The sequence below is a fragment of the Chinchilla lanigera genome, unplaced genomic scaffold (assembly GCF_000276665.1).
Source record: "Chinchilla lanigera isolate Chin_1 unplaced genomic scaffold, ChiLan1.0 scaffold00028, whole genome shotgun sequence".
Taxonomy (NCBI): Eukaryota; Metazoa; Chordata; class Mammalia; order Rodentia; family Chinchillidae; genus Chinchilla; species Chinchilla lanigera.
Genome location: NW_004955429.1, coordinates 3,031,051 through 3,038,801, shown reverse-complemented (window position 1 = coordinate 3,038,801; position 7,751 = coordinate 3,031,051). Strand labels below are relative to the sequence as shown.

Sequence of the window (7,751 nt, the reverse complement as noted above, 5' to 3'; positions counted from 1 at the left end):
GTTCACACTCCTATAAAAACAAGATCAACAATGAAGAAGAAAAAAAGACAAAAAACAAAAACTAAACCACCAGCATCCCAACAAAAAACAAGACAGAGAAAGAGAGAGAAAAAGTCAGCTTGCAGATTTGTCCCTGTTGTTACTGGTAGACAATGTGTGGAGACAGAGTCCTGGTTTGGAACATTGGTTTTGGTAATATTCCCCCCTACAAAAAAATTGTGAAACAGTACCTTTTTAAAATTACATTGAAAACACTAATTAAATAAAATTTTAAAATACACTAAATCCAGAGTTTTGTATTTTTTGCCAGCACATTTGTACCCTAAGTATGTGCCTTTCTTGAATGGTGACTGGATATGACAGTAGTTACTTGGGAGTTCTAGGCCTGAAGGGCTCCAGCTTTGCTTTTCCCCATCTGAACCCTGCTTTAGGAAAATTGATTTCCATGAAAATTTAAGAAAAAATTAAGCTGAAAGTAAACCACACTTTAAAAGGACTCAAAATGTGCTTTTGAAAGGTTTTCTCTGGTTTCTTCTCAGAGTTTCATTGGAGACTTTAAAACATAATACAAGGGCTGGGAGTGTAGCTCATGGATTGAGCACTTGCCTAGCTTTCAAAAATTAAAAACAAAATAAATTATAATCCAACTTACAAGCAAAATTTATACACAGTTCTCATAAGTACATCAGTTGAATATGCATTCTTATGTGCGCCAAAGTAAGTTTCTTACTGTTTTTTCTAGCCATCAAAGGTGATGCTGGTACTGAAGAGCTAATCTGCTGGCCTAACCTTCTTTTACATACCATCTTTCACATTCTCACCAACTTGTTCCATAATTGCTCTCCTTAAAACTTTTCACATGTCCAAAATTTAGTCCAAATTCCCACTTCTACATTTATGTTCTGGTTCCTTCCTATTTTTCCAGCCCACAGTCTTGCCAAGTCCCCATTCCCATGCCCCAAGAACCCCACTACTTCCCTTTTCAGCCATTGCAACTACATCAGACTCCCAACAACCACCCAGGGTGGAGCTCTGTAGGAACAGCCTGTCCTTATTGGGCCTGTATGGTTGCAATCTCCTAAGCATGTGATCAATTTCTTTATTTGGCTGTTTCCTTCCCCAGACTCTGAGCTCCTAGAGGCCAGTGGTTATGCTGGCTTCATATGCATGCGTCGATAGTGTACCTGACACATCACTGGTGCTCCATAAGTATCTTATGAATAGTTGAAGGAAATAAGAGTAACCAACCAATGCCAAAGACCCACTATTTATATAGAATAATTCATAAAATAATTCATAACATAATTCATAGAATAATTCATAAAAAATACACACAGCACTTACTCTTATTTTAGGAACACTTGGAAAAGAAATTTGGGCAAAAACATTCCTGTAGTAAGATCAGACTGAAAATGCCTCTAATAGAGGTCACAGCCCTGTGTGTGCAATTCTCCTTCATCTGGGAAATGCTGGGACACTTGATTTCTTCCCGGTCCCCTTCAGGTCTTCCTGAACAACATAGCAGCAGCAGTTTGGCAGGAATTCTCTGAAGTTTACAACCTCTTTCAGTGAAAAGATCTTTTTAATCTTTTAGTCTGAATTCCCACCCCTACACACCCCCAAATAGCTTGTATTGTTTACTAAAGCAAGCTCAAGACAGCCTGAATTTTAATGGATTCTAAAATGACACTTCGGTCCCAGCACTACACAAAGTATTATTCATGTACTATTTTTCCTCTAGTTGCTGTCTTACCTGATAAATGCATATTCCCCACTGTGGCCAACAGTCACCTGCTGCCCTTACAGCCACATCATGCTCATCAAATTCCAAGTTGGCACAAAGAAAGCAGGAAGAGATGTTTAGCTCTAAAGTTCCACAATATTCTAACACAAAAGTGAGAAGAAACATTCCTTAAAAAGAAACCCCTTTCAGAAAAAAAAAAAATACACACAAGATAGTTATGATAATTGTACTACTGGTTTCTACTGGTTTATTAAAAGGAACAGTTAATAATTGTTTGATCAATTTTGCATGTCTATATCTGGTATCTGAGCAACTATATTGAAGATAACAATATGCGATATAACAACCATTGTTAATTTACTAACAGCTTATTTTGAAATTCTATATCATTTTATTGTGTCTTATTTTTTATTTCCTTTAAAATTAAAAAAAAAACTTTTTTAGTGAGAGTCCTTCAGAATTCTATGCTGCTATTTAGAATCTTTTCCTGGTTTTCCAGAGGCATCTCAGTCAGTCTATATCTCCATACACATCTCTTAGTTAACAGTGAACAGGCTATTATCTCCACCAGCATGCAAAATAGTTCTCAGTAAGTAGTGGTGATACATTTTCTTTCTTACCCTCTCCCTGTCATCTCTTTCATCCCTCCCCACCTCCACCCAGTTATGACCCCAGCTTTGATAAATCTTGTTTGTTAGACATTATCTGGGTTCACAACCATGGAGAGACTACAGTACATGCCAAGTGGCACAAAAACTGCCACCTGAGATTTCCCAAGATTGTGTGTCTGAGAGTGACACCAAGGGACTTATATTGGTGAAACAGGATGACGCTATCTGAAGCAACCCTCACGTACTGCATTTGAGACCTTCCTGAAACATTCTAAAAGTTTCATTAGTAACTGGAGACTAACATCAATTAAATTTATATTTCAATCATTTTTCCTATGTCAAAAATTCTGTGACATCTTTTTGAAATATTACAAAAAAATTTCAAATAGTCTCACTAACTTCTTCCAGAATATTCTACTTAGGAAAAGCACCGTCTTTTTCTTATACAAAGCTTCTCACTAGAGTTTTTAAAATTTCAACTGCAATTTAATTATTCCTTAGAGTCTTTTCACATGGTAGTAATACCTCATATGGAAAGGCTGTCCTTAGAACACGTGGAAAGGGGAAGATAAAACTATACTGAAAGATTTGAACTTCAATCATTAGGTCACCTTTATGAGTTTACTTTTCATCAGTAAATAACAAAAGTTGGAAAACTTGTGAAGTACGCGGACTACAACCAGTAGAAACTTGAGGGAGACCGTTGAATTCAACATTGGACTTCATGCATACATTCCTGTTTCCTTCTTCATCCTTTCAACCTCTAATTACCTTAAAAAATTTGACATCCACCTGCAGCAGTCCCAATAACTCACGACACATTTACCTTGAAATGAAAGATGAAGTCTTGTGATGTTGTTTTTTGCATCAGCATCTTTGTGGCTCATGTGTGACCTTTAGCTGATGCTTGGAAATTGGTGTCAATATTGCTCTCCCAGGATTGTGCCCTGGCATCTAGTCTTCACTGCCACCTCTACAGTTTCAGCCTGTTCATGTGGCACTTCCAGGCAGGAGCAGGCTCCTCCCTAAGGAATCCACACCCCTCCCAGTTCTGCCTGTGTCTTTTGATTCAGACAGCATTTACATTTATGTTCTTTCCATCCAATATTCACTTCAACTGATTAACTTAAGTACATGTTTAGTAGAACTGGGAAATGAACCCAAGACTTTTGCGTGGAGTTACATCCACAGCCCCTTGCTTTTCTATTTTGAGATAGGGTCTTCTAAATTGTTATATTGCCCAAGCTGTGCTCAAACTTCTGATCTGTAAAAGGGGGAGCAGGGGAGTGGGGGGACTCTCTTACTTAGCTGTTTCGAAGATCATCCTGTGTAAAGAAAACCATATTTTCTGAGTCCTCATTTTGATTTTCTTCTGCTCCCTTCACACTCCAGGAACTATGGAGCACAATGACATTTCTAATTTAAGAGCTGGGAATCTAACTGGCAGCTTCTGTGAGCTCGCTCACCACTGATAAACCTCTGGCTTGTGCTTATGAGTCACCTCAGTTTCTAAGGACATGCAGAAAACTGTTATTTGCTATTCTTGTCATATTCTCATCTTACATTTGCAATTGTTTATTGTGGTTCTTGGGAAAGAAAGTCTTTTCTTTGCCATTTATCTATTCTTCACATATATAATTAAACCCCTCAATTTCCTTCTGCAAGCAGAGCATGGAACTGAGCATATTAAATCAAGAAAAAGTATATTCCAAGCCACAGTATCAGCACACTGATTAATGTGATTCTGGGGTTGGCAAATAATAATTAATGGTATTTTTAAAAAGTAAAATAGTCTATCATCTCTACATGCTATATATGAAGTAATATATAACTGACCAGTGTTCAAGTCTACAATAGCAACCTATGGTTTCTTTGAGATTCTATTACAGAAACATCAAACAATATAAATAAGGAAAACACACACACACACACACACACACACACACACACACACACACACAGGTGGAGCCCTCTCTCCAGATGGGAGGAAAGCAACTGCCCAAAGACTGCAGAGTATTTATTTATACACTCAGGAGGTTGCTGTCAGTTTCAACTTCTCTGCTTACCAATCTGTTTGCAAGCTGGAACAACTTGTTTACATGACTCCAGGAGCTCTCCCTGTTCTCTGGGTCAGCTTTGTCTTAGCCTCACATGTATGATTGATTTCTGGCTTCAGCAGCTCCCTAAATCTGCCCCTTTTCTGTTTTGTAGTTGCAAGTGATGGGTGGTCAGTTGATGTTGGAGGAGCTGTGTGTGGAGAGCTCTGTAGAAGACTTTCTCATTCTTGAACCCTCTCCATTTTGACTGAATTTCCTCATTTAGGCTAAAATTCCCAGTCCAAAGATTTTTAGATACCTCTGTTCAGCAAGTTTACCCCATACAGTCCATTAAGCCATAACAGTGGTCAGCTACCAGGGTAGCTGGCAACTGTCAAAAGTTGTTAGTGATTTAAGTTTTTTATAGCTAACATTATTATAGCATTGTTTTACACATCTTGTGATTATACTTTTCTGCTGGATGTTTATGACCAAGTTAAAGCAAGACCTGTACTAATCAATTTCTGCTATCTATCAAGATCAGTTAAATCTCCTCAGGATTTACCTTGGAACCAAGTATAGTACCTCTCAGTTCTTCTGTCAGTGTCAGCCATCTGGATGAGTAATGGCCATTGCTTGATCAAGCTGCCTTTTGTGAAATCTTGGGAGATTTTTTTCTCTCTTCATGACTCTCCTTAGGTACACTATACATCGTTGAATCAGTTTCCTCTGTGGCCCCACAATCTCCTTGATTAGAAGATGAGGGACTCAACTGAGTTATAGCATGTCACAGCAGAGGTTACAAGTTGTTCCTGTAGGGAACTCTTTCAGAATTTTATGGCCTGTATGCTGTACAATATTTACTTAATCTTTAATAGTTCTGCAGTTTTTGAATTATCTCTGCTACAAATGCAGGTCCATTATAATCAAAGGTAGGCCATATCTAGGGATGATTTCTCACAGCAGGAACCTATTAAATTCTGTTGTCTTGGCCAACCTGGGTAGGTACACATGAGCACTAAGTCATGCCAGGTGGAGGTCAGGGCTGGTGACACAAATGCTGAAGCCTGAGCTGGCTGCACGGGTACAGGTTCCAGCCCTGTGGTTTGAGCTTGCAGAATATATGGTGTGAGCAGGTCTGGCTCTGATTAAAATGGATCTTCCAGGAGTACTGGGTAAAGTTTTTCTGGCTGGGCTTGACGTTTCAGTCAACTGATTCCCAGAGGGGTCTCAGGAGAACAGGCTTGGTGTCATTGGTGGCAGGTTTCAAAAACAGCAACAGGAAGCAGTAGCAGGAGAGCTTTGGCCAAAATAACTTTATCCAAGGTGATCACAGCATATCTAGCCTGTTGGACTCCATTCCTAATAGAGCTACTTCCATCTATAAACAGGATGTACTCAACATCTGTCAGGAGGTTTATTTTTCAGTCATGGTCTGGTGGGCCCAGCTTGGTGGGCAAGTACATGGCAGTATTGAGTGGTCCATAGTTATTTAGGAGGTCCAGTACAGCATGTGACACATGGCCAGTTAAGCTGTCTTTGGCCTAAGGTGAGCTTGTCAGTTTTCTTGATCAGGACAGTGGCTATTAGAGTGCAAAGGTAAAGCAGGGATCCAGGCCTTAGCAACTAGATTCAAGTATTTGTACATATAGGCCACTGGGCACTTCTAGGGGCTGGCAATCTAAGTAAGCATTATTGTTTTTGTGAGGTCAAGGATCCAGATTCTGTAGAAGCCAGCAGCTCCAAGAAATTTTCAGAGTTTCTTTCTTGTAGCCAGTTGCTGCCAGATATTGCAGCAGAGCTTTTGTGCATTCCAGCAGACATCTTGGCTGTCATTAATCAGAAATGCAGTGATATTTCATTCTGAGAAACCAGCAAGGTCAGCTGTGAGGCTTCTCCAAAGAGGGCAAACAAGTTTTGAACCTCTGGGAGGTTGAGTCCATATCAATTGACTTTTGAATCCAAAACTGGGGTCTTTCCATTTAAAGGTGAAGAGGGGCTGGCTGACAAGAGCTTATCAAAGGCAGAAGGCATTCTTTAGGTCCAAGCAGTTGTACCAGTAGGTTGTGGGTGGCAGAAGGCTGAGGCACTGTATATGGAGACTAGTCACAGTGGCTTTGGCAGATCAGAGATCTCAAACTGGCTTTGCAGGCAGGAGAGGTATATTTTAGCAGTTTGACAGTCTAGAGACATTTTACAGATTTGAAGCCTCATTTTTTTCTTTCTCAGGGGCCCATGACAGAGCTGGAAGGAACAGAGACAGGCTGTCTCAGAGCCAAATCTATTGCTGGGGCCTCCCCCCAAATAGTGGGAGAGTGGCCAAACCTTTGTGACAATTGAGTAACAGTCCAAAGAGTGTGTATGGGTTGGGAACCACAGAGTGGAAGGTGATGGCTATGTTGTTGACAGCACAGAGATCTTGATCAGTCTATCAGGCTGATGTGGGGCTGGATGCATGTTTGTGCTTCCCATGACATCTGACAGCAAAGGTATTCAAGGTGAGGCAGCAGGGTTGATGATCAGGCCCAAAGATGAGTCTTTAGTCCACACCTCTGGAAGGTGAGTTTTCAGAACTTCAGGATTGCAGTTATCCATCTCAGGCTGATGCAGGTGTCATCTTCCTCTTGTGGAACAGTCATAGTTGCAGGTGCCGATTAAATGAGAGGGAGGCTGACTGGCTTGGTGCAAAGGAAATCCTCTTCTAACTTGAAGAGGAGGTCTCTTCCCAGAAGCTGTATGGAGACCAGCTTATACAGGAATTCATGTTTGGTGAGATGTCCTCCCAGGACACAAATTTGCTCCTGGCAGAAGGGATGAGAGGCCAAGAGTCCTAGTTGCCCCAGTGATGGTAACTTTTTGACAGAGGGAAGTTTTGAAGGCAGAGAGTTCTGTTCTACTGTCTCCCAGGAAAGTCAGGTTTACCCCTAACTTTTGCAATGACCTCAGGCTCTCAGGGGCCCAATTTGATAGAGCTCAGTCTGTCCTATCCATCCAGGCCTGACAGGACAAGGAGAAATTCAGATTGAAGTGGTACTGGGTAGTCAGATTTCTTTGTGTCTTGCAGATGGAGGGGGCATTTATTTTTTGTGTCTATAGCTCTTATAACTCATAGCCAGAGGGTATAGTCATCTATCAGACTGGATTTTTTTACACACATCAGATACTTTCTTGTATCAGGTTTCTGGGTAACAGTGGTTGATGGGTTTTTTGTTCCCCCCGCCTTTGATATCTTTAAGAAGCACTAAATTGGGTTGTTTCTAGGCATGGCAACCTTTGGAAAGATCATGGCAACTCATTCATCAGGACTGATGGTCCAATTTTTCCTCAGTCAAAATGTGGAACTCAGAAGGAATTGGTGAC

The 7,751-nt window shown here is 40.5% G+C and overlaps 1 long non-coding RNA gene across 1 annotated transcript in view; it reads right to left on the bottom strand.

Annotated features, from left to right (window-relative positions):
• Positions 1–7,751, bottom strand: part of LOC102005951 — a 26,883-nt gene that overhangs the window by 18,027 nt on the left and 1,105 nt on the right. The window contains exon 2 of the long non-coding RNA XR_261312.2: positions 1,754–1,884. This is a non-coding gene — a long non-coding RNA (uncharacterized LOC102005951). The remainder of the gene's footprint in view (positions 1–1,753; positions 1,885–7,751) is intronic.